Source organism: Barbus barbus (assembly GCF_936440315.1).
Source record: "Barbus barbus genome assembly, chromosome: 41".
Classification (NCBI taxonomy): Eukaryota; Metazoa; Chordata; class Actinopteri; order Cypriniformes; family Cyprinidae; genus Barbus; species Barbus barbus.
The window spans coordinates 22,669,174-22,683,878 of record NC_136719.1 but is presented as its reverse complement, the minus strand read 5'-3'; the positions used below and the strand labels follow the sequence as shown (position 1 = coordinate 22,683,878).

At 35.1% G+C, this 14,705-nt stretch overlaps 1 protein-coding gene and 1 pseudogene across 5 annotated transcripts in view; both read left to right on the top strand.

Annotated features, from left to right (window-relative positions):
• The window catches only part of LOC306860169 (F-actin-monooxygenase mical1-like), a 359,843-nt gene that overhangs the window by 332,024 nt on the left and 13,114 nt on the right, over positions 1-14,705 (top strand). The gene's annotated exons all lie outside the window — the stretch shown is intronic.
• LOC306860465 (protein-glutamine gamma-glutamyltransferase K-like) lies at positions 6,966-13,134 on the top strand (annotated as a pseudogene). The gene is made up of 11 exons: positions 6,966-6,978; positions 7,134-7,317; positions 7,409-7,660; positions 7,762-7,880; positions 8,036-8,137; positions 8,241-8,418; positions 8,509-8,647; positions 8,791-9,046; positions 9,190-9,481; positions 12,743-12,896; positions 12,988-13,134. The product of its transcript is annotated as a protein-glutamine gamma-glutamyltransferase K-like (transcript).

The window sequence follows — 14,705 nt, the reverse complement described above, 5'->3', positions numbered from 1 at the left end:
GCTGGGCAAAAAAGAAAGAAATGAGAGACATAAGTGTCATCTGTAATCGGTCAGTAGATGGATAATAATTCATAAATAAGAAATCTCTTATAAATCAGATCTCCAGTTTCTTTTAAGTTTGGTTTCTTGACACCATCAGGCTATTCCCAAAAGGACAAAATTATTAACTATATAAACTATATAATCACACCAGAAAAGGAAAGTCTTTAGAAATAATAATCCAGGTTTTTAACCAACTCTTGGTGGCCTATGAACTCTAGATGTCAGCTTTCTAATAGCAATTCATAATAAGTTTCAAGCAATGTCAGAGATGATTACTTACATGGTTTTAGTCCTTGTCTATTCAAGAGAAGCTGAAGCGAAAACTTGAAGTGCTGCAGTAAGTCCTGCTTTAACCAGCTCGTCGCTCGTACTGTTGTTTGTCTCCACAGCAGACGGGATATTTATACTACATTTCCACCCCATCCACAACTCATAGCTGAAGACTGTGAGTAATTGTCCTCTTAAAAAAGGGATGAAAGGATTTTTGAGTCATGTTAATTTTTATTCATTAATGGGACAAATTAACAAGTCATTTTCAGCGGCGTGACACGGCGTGTCTAAAGACAATAAAATCCATTAAAATCAGTTTGATACTGTCTACACTGAATACACCAAGATGATGAAAATAGTAATGGAACTTACATAAATACATATATACTTAATTTAATATATGAATTCTTTTATATTCATTTTATATCCTGAATTATACTTTTTAGCAGTATATATTCATATTCTCTCAGAGATATTGAGATATCAGAAAAATTCTATAAGCAAAGTGTGTCTATATATTTCTTAATGACACTATTTGTTAATTTTGCTCTATTGAGAGAGCAGTGAGTAGCACAATGATTTATGTATCTTATGCAATGCCGAAAATCATTTATTTTACATACATTTGAAGGAACTGAGCTCCTTTCAACAAAGAGATTAGATATTTTAAGTCAAAATCAGCTCTGATACATACAGTAATAATGCATGATTAAATTAAACTGCAGTATTTAGCAGAAAGAGTCAATTATTCTTACATTTATCTCTCATGATTGTCAGATGAAGGACGATTTTGATATGTGACTGTTAGTCAGTTATTAAAGAGAATGACTCATAAAATTGGAAAGCAGAGAAAATTCAAGGATGAAAATTCTCATAAAAGAGAATTTATGAAAAAAAATCACCCATTTTCCTGACAGGCCCTGTGAATGCACAACATTAGCCACTAGAGTGATGAAGGAAGAGATGTCTCTTACTTGACGAGTGGAAGTGGAAGCAAGGAATCTGATTTCATAACTTTAAATCAGTATACCTTTGAATTTATCAACTATATTACAGAAGGCATTGTAATTGTTCACCTTCCCCAACCTGAACGTTATGCTCCACCCAGAAGGTGTATGAGGAAATAAGGAGAAAAAGCCTTTAATATGACCAATTAAATCAAACTGACCCAAAAACATACATAACTCAACAGTTCAGCACCTTATTAAAATAACAATAGGCTTTAGATAATTGTTGTACCAACTATAGTCTATCTATTAATTCTGGTCAAACTTGACAGAAAACAATGAAAGGGACAATATACATTAATTCAGTATTTGTTTCATCGTTCCATCCATGCATCTATATGTGGTTCATTCCATTTTTTCCAACTACATATGATTCATTTTCTAAATTCCCCACATCATTAGACACATATCAAACCCCCCCCCCCCCCCCCCCCCCCCCCAAAAAAAAATCATATTTTTTTTTCAGATTTAGACACCTTTTTTTTCTCAACCCTGTAATGGACAAAACGGGATTGTTTAAAAAGGATTTTCCACAGAACTTGGTATAAAACAAACATCTACCTACTGCACATGTGTCCTTCATAGCAATTTAATGAGCAGCAAATGGAACAATTATCATATTTTATAGGACTGAAGCTAAAAATACACAAATTGTATGTCTATGGTCGCTTTACTTTTGTAAAAAAATATTTTTAATTTAGAAGTTTAACTAAAAACTAGACATGTTAGTCCTTAACATGTCAGATGGCAATTAGCATGAAATGCTTTCATTCTTAATTGTCTTCCCTATATTTTCCCAAATATATTAAGGTGTGCCGGGATTGAAGACTGTAACTCATTTTAAGTGGTATATTGCCTTAAATTTGGGTTTTGTTTATCTCTCATATTGTCCCCATCTTTCTGAGTCAACATATTTGCATTTCCAACACTGTCTTTCTGCTGCAAATGTGGTTGCAATTTTTGATGTATGATGCTTGTCAAAGTTTAAGTGGACATATGTGACCCTGGAGCTCAAAACCAGTCTGAAGTCGCTGAGGTTTATTTGTAGCAATAGCCAAAAATACATTGTATGGGTCAAAATTATAGATTTTTCTTTTATGCTAAAAATCATTAGGACAATAAGTAAAGATCATGTTCAGTGAAGATATTTTGTAAATTTCCTTCCGTAAATATATTATAACTTAATTTTTGATCAGTAATATGCATTGCTGTGAACTTCATTTGGACAAATTTAAAATAAAATTTTTTTTTGCACCCTCAGATTCCAGATATTCAAATAGTTGTATCTCGGCCAAATATTGTCCTATCCTAACATGGAAAGCTTATTTATTCAGCTTTCAGTTGATGTATAAATCTCAATTTCTAAAAATTGACCCTTATGACTGGTTTTGTGATCCAGGGTCACATATGACCTGAAAAAATTATATTTATATCACAAATATGAGTTGTCATGATGTTGGTAAGTAGATATTTACTGAAACCATGATTTGTTTTTTCATTAAAATGATTAATAAATGAAGAAAAATAACTCACAAGTTTATATCCCTTTAATGATAAGAAATACATATATTTGTGACGGGGTTGTGGTTTTTCTCTTAAAGTGGCCACTGCTCCTCATGTAGTTAGGCGAGTAGACCCTATATAGAAGCAATAAAATAAGTACATTGTATATACTTATGGATTAATACAAAACATTGAAAAATAATAATTTTCCATCTTAATTTTATGTGTTGTTAAGCTAGACAGTACCCTCCCTGACTATAATATGCCTCAAAAATATGAATATTATAATATTTTTTTAGAAAAATATTTTTCACAAGAAAGGAACACAAATAAATGTTTACATTATTGCCAAAAATCTTGTTAATAATTTTCAAAGTATATATATAAACGCGTAGGTCAGTAGGTCATTGCAAGCGGTCACTTAATCTTAAACATCTATCATTATGTGTACATTCTTCCATTATTAAGAATCAGCATTAAGTTTATCTAAAAAAATAATAATTAAGATCTGGATCATATTACACAAAACAATGCCAGTGACTAAACAGTGTCCTGCTTTGCCTTTATTCTCTTTGTGTGTCAGAAAATTGCATAATTGCCTGCTTTTACATTTCTAACTGACAGCTCAGCACCAGAGCAATTATACAACAATGCTCCTGTATTCTACACTAGTCATTTGACTCATTACTTTGCGTAAAAAAAAAACAATTTAAAGGAAAAACGTGTGACTCACCATGAAGAAAAGATTTTCACACACTATGTGCAGTTCCGGTGGAGAGGAGGTCATTATATATTGATGTGTTTCATTTGGAGAAGCAGCAGTTCATCCCAGCAAGACCTGCTTTCACATGCTTTATTAATTCAAGCTCTCTGAGAACAAATATAAATAACTCTGATTACTGAAACTGTTAAAAGTCCATTTCAGGGACAAAGACTACTAACTTGTAAGTATTAAAACATTAATTATTTTAAGATTGTGACCTGGTTTAACATATAATCATTGCATTTAGAATACTGGCATCTGTATTTGATCTATCTTTTAAGATCAAGTAAGAAACAGAAATACAGTACCAGTCAAAAGTTATGTTTTAAATATATAGGCCTATTTCTTTTTTAAATTTCATGTATATTAAGACCAGGGCTCTGAACCGGTACGAAAACCGGAAACGAATGAAATTTTGACTGGAACAGAACCGGAAACAGAAACTAAATCAAATTTGATAGTTTATAGCACAAATCGTCAGATGGATTCAACAGATCTTACGCACCTGCTGCGCTTCTGTGAACGGAGAAAACACAATAAAACTATAGGCTTACATAAAAAGGAATATATAAATATATTTCACGTAAATCACTGACAGATTAACAAAACGAAAGAAAAAAATATATATGCCGAGTTAGGCCTACGGTTCATGGTGACGCATTCCAACGTTCTCGGAAAGGAAAACGAGACGGCAGAAAGCAGTTTTCTTTATTTTGCAAAAGCTTTACAGTTTTATTTGTTTTGCAATAGCTTGACAGTTTTGAATGATGTCTTGCATCTGTATAACCAACCAGCGTTGGTATGGCCATAATCGCGCCGGCGCCTCACACGCCCAAAGACACACATTTTTGCGACATTGCAGCCAGTTCCTTATCAAAATAAAATACAGTTAAAGGAACGTGTAAAACGTTACAGTGATCCGTTGTCCAATCTGTTGCGTTCAGCGTGACCACCGCCTCACTGTGCTGTTATTGCCGATTTGAAGGATGATGTTTTACGTAGAGAAAGTAAAAGCCAATAAATAATATTTTAGTATACGTCGAGAATATGGAAACATTTGGATTCGTGCCGAGTGAGAGAGGTAGGCATCAGTTTCACCTTTAATTTGTTTTTGGATTGATGTTTTTTTAGCCTTTTATAGCAGCCTTAAGTTTAAAGGATTTGTTGTGGAGAAAAACTGTGTTTTTAATGTTTGTAAACATTTTTGATTTACCAGCATTTTAGCCTGCATCATTTCTGAATAATATAGGCTATAGCCTAATAAAATGCAACGCGGCTTAGCCTTCCCTTACAAAAAATTACTGTAGTTTTTAAAAACTAATACTGCAGTTTTTGTTACATGTAGAAAAATGCAATTTTTTGGACACAAAAAACTGCATTAATGCCGTTTTACTGCAATACAACTGAAGTACTATTGAAATACAACTGCGGTAGAGCTGTAGTATTACTAACAAACAACTGCAATAGAACTGCAGTATTACTGTAATGCAGCTGAAGTAGTACTACAGTTATACTGCAATCATGCACATTTCTTCCCTCGTTATTCAGGCAAATTTCATTTTTTGAAGCGCTTGTCCTCATCGTTCCGCTTGGTTCTTATCACTGCCTTTATCTCCTATTTTGGATGTAGTCTGGAAAAACAAACAAACAAAAACGATCAGAAATTCTCAAGTTTCAGTTACACTTTTCACGGCATATTTAGTATGCTTAAAATAAATCTTGAATTGTGATGTCACCACGTGTTTGTGAAAAGTATTCATACTTCACCCAGTTCATTTCTTATCACATATTGGTCAGCATTAACAATGTCTTTGAACACTCCAGGTAAAAGAATTTAAAAGTCATCAATTACTCACCCTCGTGTCGTTCCAAACCCGCAAGTCTTTTGTTCATCTTCAGAACACAAATTAAGATCTTTATAATGAAATCTCAGAGCTTTCTGTTCCTCCACTGATAGTCAATGCAACTACCCCTTGCACAATAACATGCATTTCTGGCAAAAAGCATAGACACAATCATGTTTAAATACTGTACCTACACAAGTCCTACACAATTATTTATCATTTTGTTATACCATAGCATAATTAAATGCATCTACACAAGGGTTGTCACTAGTTGGATTAAGATGTTGATGTTTTATTAGATTAGATTTTAAGATTTTATAATATAATTATGATTTGTTTTATTATAGTAAAAGTGTAGTAAAACAAGCATTAAAGCAGTTGTTTTGTCTCTCTATCAGACTTCAGTTCTGTGTATCATAAGCACCTCATCTCAGCGGGTTGAATACGATATCCGTGAAGTCTTTTTACATCTCTCTAAAATCATAACTAAATATGAAAATATTTTTGTACGACTATTTTATAGGAAGTCTACATTACAAAAAATAAACACTTGCCAAGTCTACTGTAACCATGGCATTTGCTACATGTTGCACAATACAGCATAACTGCAGTACAGAGCCTAATACAAGAAGACTTTATCGGCAATGAAAAGATCCTCTTTGCAATTATATATAGTGAAATTACTGAACCTAATCATATGAGCTTTATTATTTTTTTTTTTAAATGCTCATAAAAATAAATAGGTAAAATAAATTTAATCAGACAAAGAAGTTTTTGCATCTGAAATCTTCACCTGCATTTCAGCGTATCACTGAACTGCAGTTATATTGTATCTGTACTTTATTATACTGCAAATCTACGGTTACACATTGTACTTGTCTTTTTGTACTTTACATTGTAAAATCTACATTGTACTTCAGTTTTACTGCAGTTATACTACTGCAGTATTTTTTTTTAAGGGTTTGCTTAGCAATTTTATACAAGTAGCGTTTTTTTAACAATTTGCAGCAAACATTTTTAAATATCTTAAAAAAAAATACTTTTAATGTCTTTAAAGCATTAATAGATTTAGTTTCTTTTGTTTAGTAGCCTACATTTAGAAATGTAAAAATCTAGAAAAGATGATGCGCAGCGGGTTAAGATATCTCTTTCTGTATTTTTTTCTTTCTTTTTCTTTTTGTGTAAAGAAAACACTATACTTTATTATTATTATTATTATTATAGGCAAAGACAATTTAAAAAATAGCGTTATTAACCATTATTTTCTCTACTTGAACCGGTTTCGGAACGGTAATAATACAGAGGAACGCAGGAACGGAAACGTTAAAATATTGATTCTGCTCGGAGTGAACCTATTGACTTTTCTTTTCTTTTTTTCATTTTCAAGCCCTGATTAAGACTGATATTTTAAGTAAATAAATAAATTTCAGAAGCCATTTATTTTGAATGATTATCCATCTAAAATGACTTTTAAAATATGTCTTGTGAAAATATTTGCACTGGAATCAAACTGGTATCGGAAGAGCAGCAGGGGACATGTGGCTGGCCAGTTTGTGATATCAGCCCATGCAGTGATTTCAAAGGCATACAAGCTTGTGGAAGTGTTGATAAGAGTAAATCAGCTTATTGCACTGCATGGTGGGAATGAAACGTCTAATGTCAAAGACTGATATTGATTGTTTTTCTGCTCTTGCTTGTCCTCAGATGCAGCACTGCAGGTGTGCTCTGACCTCCTTAAAGGCAGAAAAGGGCAAAATCGACTGGAGCATCTCACAGATTGTTATCAGAGCGATCACCTTATCATCCGCAGAGGACAGTGTTTTCAGATGTGAGCTGAGCCGAGCTTTTATTCCAAATAGAGACAAACTTCACCTGGAGCTATAACTTGGTCAGCTATAGCCTTTTTTAAACAAGCACATGACAAACAGTTTATTATTTCACCCTCACTGGAATCTCTTGTTCTTCTGTGGGTTGTACAGGTCATATCCCATCCATCCGGGACGTCACTTATGTGATCGTTCCAATAGTGGAAGAATTCAAGAAAGACTGCTGGGGGGCAAAGATAGTTGAACAAGGACAAAACCAAATCAAACTGTGTGTGCACTCGGTTCCGACTGCTTGCGTTGGACGATACCACCAGTGTGTCGTGACACATTGTCCAGGAGGCAGATTCACTTTACCTTGTGTTCCTGAAAATGAAATTTACATGCTGTTCAACCCCTGGTGTAAAGGTATGCGTTTCATTATATATCTGAAATCCAAACACACATGCACACTTGTCAGCAACAAAAAAATTACTAAAAAAATTCAACTATATCTGTTTCTGTATCAGATGACTGTGTGTACATGAATGATGACTCAGAGAGAGCTGAGTATGTGCTGAGTGACATGGGCAGAATCTACTATGGAACTAAGCAGCAGATTGGCTGCAGAACATGGAACTTTGGTTAAGTAAGAGCCAGACTTTCACTCAAAATTTGCAGAACACAGTAATAGAAACTCAAGTCTGAGACTTTGCGGCCTGTAATGTGTAGAAAACTATTACCATAAGGGTAATTGGCTGAAATGTTTCTGTATTTTCTTCCTCTTTGCTGTCCGTTTCTTAGTTTGAGAAAGGAATCTTGTCTGCGTGTATGTATGAGAAGAGCTGTACACCTTGCTCAGGATGGGGAAGCCCCATTAACATTTCCAGAGTGGTGTCTAACATGGTGAGGCTTCATTTTCTTCTTATCAGCTCCCTGATAGTCTGATTTGCTTTGTTTTGAGTGCAGTACATCTGCATGAAGCTTTTCAATCATCTCTCCTTATCAGGGTATTGCCAACAAAGACTGTGGTGTGCTGGTGGGTAACTGGTCAAACTGCTATGGAGATGGAACTGCTCCGACATCCTGGTGCAGCAGCAGTGCCATCCTGAAACAATACCACAAATGTGGAGGAATACCTGTCAAATATGGACAGAGCTTGGCCTTTGCTGGAGTCACTAACACACGTAAGAGTTCCTGCAGACTGGACGAGGAGAAAACGTTTTGAGAAAGTGATTATAGATGTAATGCATTTATTTCTCCTCTCTTTCTCATAGTGTTGAGGTGTTTGGGAATTCCTGCTCGTCCAGTTTCAAACTTCTGTTCTGCTCATGACACTGATGTTTATTTGACAGCTGACGTATATTTGGATGAGAAATTCCAGCTGATTGATCACATGAACTGTAATTCAATCTGGTAAGTATTCTTGCAAACAAAGTTTTAACACTGTTGCATGTGTATACTATATTGATAGTCTTTGAAATGGTGTTTGCTATCACTTTTCTATTCCTTTCACAGTTCATTTTCTCTTTCCATTACTCTTTTTCTCTTCCATGCAGTAACTACCACGTGTGGAATGAGGCCTGCACGACTCGATCTGATCTGCCCTCTGGTTTCGGAGGTTGGCAGGTGGTTGATTCCACTCCTCAACTGGCCAGCCAGGGAATAATGATAAAGTTTACTGGCAAAAGAAAAGCAATGGATCATTTGGTGTTGTTCATGTTGAGAAGGATGTAGTGGGTCACTGCATCAGCACCAAGGCTGTTGGCTCAGATCAACGTATAGACATCACAAACCTCTACAAACACCCACTTGGTAAAGACTGCACCATTACTATTAAAACACATCTGGTTCAGCTCGCAACACTTTGAACCATAGTGCTTATACAAATAATGAAGGTTGGCGTCTCTCCTGTGATTCACCCCTCTCTAAATTTTCCTTCTACTTTCATTGATCAGGTTCTTCTGAGAAGTGAACTGCTTTGGAAACTGCTCTTCGTCATGGCTCCAAGAGATGTGTATACCCACTGCCCTGTGCTGAGGACGTTGTCTGTGAAGTCAACCTGAAAGGGGATGGACCATGTGTGGGCAATGAAGCTGTCCTTTGCATCAATCTAAAAAACAAATGCAGCTCACCTCGTAGCGTCACCCTCTACAGCCAGGCTGCAGCCATGTACTACACTGGAGTCAGGAAGACCTTCCTGAAGAGAGACCAGACATGCATTGAGCTCAAGCCCTCTGAATGTGAGAAATTATGAAGTTTTGTAAGAGTTGCAATAGATGATACCCCACAGTTGTTATAATGAATGTTATATTTGAAGCTTATGGGCAAAGAAACTTGTAATGAAAGCATGATTATTCAATCAGTATTTGTCACTTTTTCCCACATTAGGCAGACCTCTGGAATGGACCCTGACAGGGTTCCCACTCTTCTTGAAAGTACTTGAAAGTACTTGAATTTCAGACATATGGATTCAAGGCCTGGAAAGTACTTGAAAACAAACATAGGTCCTTGAATGTGCTTGAATTAAATTTAAAATAAATTTAGTTTATGGCGCTATTTCAAAATGGTCCTATATGTGCTGTCACAGAACGAAACGGCACAAATAATTGGGGTGGAGATGGGGTAGTGCGAAAAAAACTTAGCGTGTGTTGATGTGCAGCCTAGAGTTTTCTTGAGCCGCTCCCGCTGAGTGTCTGGCCATTACCGCCCGCTCCCGCAACGTGTGTGTGCCGCTCCCGCAAACATTCTAATATTGTATATCATTTTCGCGCTATTAATTTGAATGAGCGCTCGCAGTTCACTTTCACTTTCGATTACACGATCACGCACACTCTGTGTAAAGTGGGCACATCTTTACAGTGCGTGAATTAGACACGTTGATATTCTGATCATATTTATTTCCAAGAACATTTTACCAATTCCAAACCACATCAATCTTAATAACTACTATTAATTTTGTAATTAATCATTTATAAGTGATATATAATTGCCCATGAAGGCTGGAAGTGAAAAAATCCTTATATTCATGTGTGCAGAATTATTAGGCACATTTTCTTTTACAGATAAAATGAGCCAAAAAAGAGATTTAACTGAAAAGTCAAAAATTATTAAATCCCCAATGAGAAATATTCAAAACTAATGCAATACAGAAATTGTAAAGTTAAGACATGACCATTGGTCAGTGAAATGCTCATTGGTTACAGCGGGGTTAGACAAAAACAGGTGCAGAAGATAAGACACACGGTAACTGCAAAATAATTAAGAATTAATGTGAAGAATTAGGTGTAAACCATCAAACATTTAGTCTCCAGCACCACCATTTTCCAGAACTGCAACCTTCCTGGAGTCTCCAGAATTATTAGATGTCAGGTTCTCAGAGACTTTGCTTGTGTAAAAAATCCTAAAAAATGACCCTCACTTAATGAGAATAACATGCTGAAGAAATTTTTATAGGCTTTATAGACGGATAAGTTGAGAGCAGTGTTAATTTTGACAGCAAATTTTGATTTAGTTTTAGTCATAGTCTTTTGACTAAAATGCCATATAGTTTTAGTCATCTGAGTTGTTTTTAGTTTTAGTTTCGTTTTAGTTGATTTTTAGTCGACTAAATCTACAGTAAATTTAGTCGGCTAAAATCTAATGGGTTTAGTTAGTGCATTTATTAAGCATTTCTCTAAAATGTCCAAACTCATTATATAGGTTTGATGTTGTTTTTATCATGATAGACTGCAATTTAACTGCGGTGACACACAACATGCCTTTGATCAAAATAAATAAAACCACTTCTCATAAAGAACAGGAATATGGTCTTCTTTTTAATGAAATACCAATGGTTATATAGGCTAATTATGCATTCTTAACAACTTGTTTATCATTCTTTCAAGCAGACATATTTATTTCTATAAATAAATTTAGATTAATCTTTAGGGTTACTAAAGTTTTTCAGTCAAGAGCAGTGAGTGATTGTGTGTCTTTCTTTTGTTGCTTGATTAACATCAATGACTCCGACAATAGCAACTAAATTAGGCTGCTATCCCTTTAAAACCGAATGCACGGTGACGGATGCAATGTAGGCCTACTGATACACGTTCTCCCTACTGTTTACGTTCACAGCTGTGTTTACGTGAATACGGACATTTCGACATCATTTTGTGTGTATTTCTCCGTTCATGCGACGTGAAAGTGTACTCACGTGCTGTGAGACGCGCTTTCTGTGTGTATGCTTCAGTGTCTGCGCTCAGAAAACATGACCGAATTGAGTTCTCTCTTGCGTCGTCAGATTTATGCATATGTCTGCTCTCCTCTTACTCCCACATATTGACATTTTTTTTATGTTTTATGCGCCGTGCAGCAAGTGTATTTTAGCTTATGTCCCGCCGGTTCATATGTTTGCATCTAACCTTCTATGCAGCAGATTCGTTCTGAATGAATCTCTTCCCAAATTGTCCCTCCCTAACATTTTAGATTAGATAGATAGATATGTCATAATTTTTGTCATTCAAAAAGAGTTTTCGTTCATTATCGTCTCGTTGTCGTCAGTGAAAAAAATGTTGTTGTTGATAAATTATGATAAAGTATTCGTCAACGAAATTAACACTGGTTGAGAGTGACTCTTGATGGACCAGCACCACATCCTCTTGTACCACTGTTTGAAGAATTTATCTTCCAGAATAGCAGTAAGTTTTAGGAGCTCATTTTTAGTCAATCTCTGCAAGACAGACTTTTCAGGATAGGAGATGGACTAAAAATGAACTCCCAAAACTTACTGCGACATGGAGCTAAGGAGAAAATGTAGAACTTGAAAAATAAGAAAAACTGCTTAGTGGAACGCGTGTACAGTTTAAAAGCAAATAGAAAGTCCTATTTTTTTATTTCTTTTCTTTATATTTATTTGCAGATTTGCACATGTACAATGTTTAAAATGTTCATGACATATTAAAAAAAAAATATTGAAATGTTGAGCACCTGCATTCCTCTAGGTCAAAGATGAAAAAAATGGGATTTACAAAATAATTTTAACTTGAGTTGTTTATTAATGAGTAACGTCTCTATTGAGAGAACATGCTAATTTTTAATGTTAACAGGTTTTCAGTGTTATTACAACATTTAACCACTTTTTATTAATTTAAAAATTGTGAAATTCTTTCAAATTTAAATCTTGTACAAGAACTACAGCAAAAAACAGTTTTGTTTTTTGTAGTTTGCTGTTTTTCTAAAAATATTTTAGAAATTGTTTTTGAATATTACCAGTATTAACTTCAATGGATTTCATTAAATTCTTCGAAGTCGACTACTCAAAACGGTCTAAATTTATGAAACCTACACATTCAAAACATTATTACTCTGAAATTTTTAATGTAAATGTTAAGTGTAAGTAAAATGTTTAGTACTGTAAGGTCTTTCATGACACTACATTCGCTGGCATGTGAATTTGATAGGTGCTTGATATAAAATAAATGGTGCTTAAAAAGTCCTTGAAAGTCCTTGAATCTGGTGTTCATGAAAGAGTGGGAACCCTGCCCTGAGTTATGACGAGTATAAGGAACACCTGGTGGATCACACCTCACTGATGCTCAACCTCTTTGGACATGTGGCTCAGACTAAGCAGGTTCTGGCCACCCAGTACAACTTCAGACTGCGCACACCAGACCTTGTTATCACTGTGAGTTTAAAGTTATGGTTCAACTGATAAATCTTTTGATTGTTTGAAATCATTTAGTGATAAATTGTGTCTTGTGTGTGGTTCTTCTCAGCCTGGATGTGATGCTGTATTGGGTCAAGAAGTGCCAGTCAAAATCACTTTCCAGAATCCACTGCCTTGTGTCCTGAAGAACACTGTATTCCGCTTTGTGGGACTTGGACTGCAGCATGCCAGAGTTGTCAACTATGGGTACAATTAATTAAATTAATTACTTTAGAATTGTTGCTTCATTCTGTACTTTAAAAATATTTAAAACAAAATAATTAAAAATATATATTTTGTTTAAATAGTATCAGGGGCGGACTGGCCATCTGGCAGACCGGGCATTTTCCCGCTGGGCCGACGTACTTTTTGGGCCGGGCCTATACATCTTCTCATACCATATTTGTCTGATCTGCCCATAAAACTCTTAGCAGCCTATAGTTTTTCTGCCTAAAAGTTGACGGCGCTGTGGTCACTCACACACACACACCCACACACACACAGTGGTGTATTGTAACTAAGTAATAATACTTCGTTACAGTACTTAAGTATTTTTTGGGAGTATCTGTAGCCTACTTGAGTTTTTATATTTCAGCCAACTTTTACTCCACTACATTTCCTAATTAAAACGTATACTTTTACTCCGATGCATGCAAACAAGTGCGCGCACAATGGCGGATGATTTTCCACTCAAAGTGGAGTCTGGGGTGCGCGATATACAGTATATCTTCTGCAATAATAGGGTAAGTGTTGTTGTAATGATGTGTGATCTGACATTATCAAGTAGGCTATATCATCAAATCACACACAGAGTGCACGCACTTGATTTATTAATGCATTAAAAAATTCCAGGCTTTCTAAATTGTAGATGGCAAAAATGCTTCTGTATGCTTTTTATATTTATAGAATATAGTTAACTTCACACAAAGAGTAGCGTTTTTCTGCAGATATCAGCATGAACACATTTAATAATCATTTCATACAAGTCCAGTAAGCAATGACTTACATTTTAGACTTATTGTTTTTTTTTGCTCAATTTTGCCAAAGAAAATATTTCCAAACAAAGATCACAGCACTGTTTTGCGTCTCTGAGCAATGGACGGTGTTCTTATTGAATGTATCCACTTTTTGAATGAATCGGTTGAATAAATGATTCAGTGATTCACTCATTAACACAGTCAAATGCTCTGTTCCTGAATGAATCAGCCGTTTGAATGAATCGGTTGAATAAATGATTCAGTGATTCACTCATTAACACAGTCAAATGCTCTGTTCCTGAATGAATCAGCTGTTTGAATGAATCGGTTGAATAAATGATTCAGTGATTCACTCATTAACACAGTCAAATGCTCTGTTCCTGAATGAATCAGCCGTTTGAATGAATCGGTTGAATAAATGATTCAGTGATTCACTCATTAACACAGTCAAATGCTCTGTTCCTGAATGAATCAGCCGTTTGAATGAATTGGTTGAATAAATGATTCAGTGATTCACTCATTAACACAGTCAAATGCTCTGTTCCTGAATGAATCAGCCGTTTGAATGAATCGGTTGAATCTCAATGACTCACTCATTAATGGTCACTTTCTGTCACCAAAGTCTTTGCTGTCACCTACTAGCGGTTTTAATGTCACTTTTTTTTTCATGTTTTAAATTATTTCAAATACCAGTATTCAACGTTTTATGTTAAAAACACAACATTAGGCCTATTTATGCATCCATTAAATGCATCCATGTCCCCTCTGAGATACATTAAACTGTGTAAATACATACATCTTAATGCTGTTT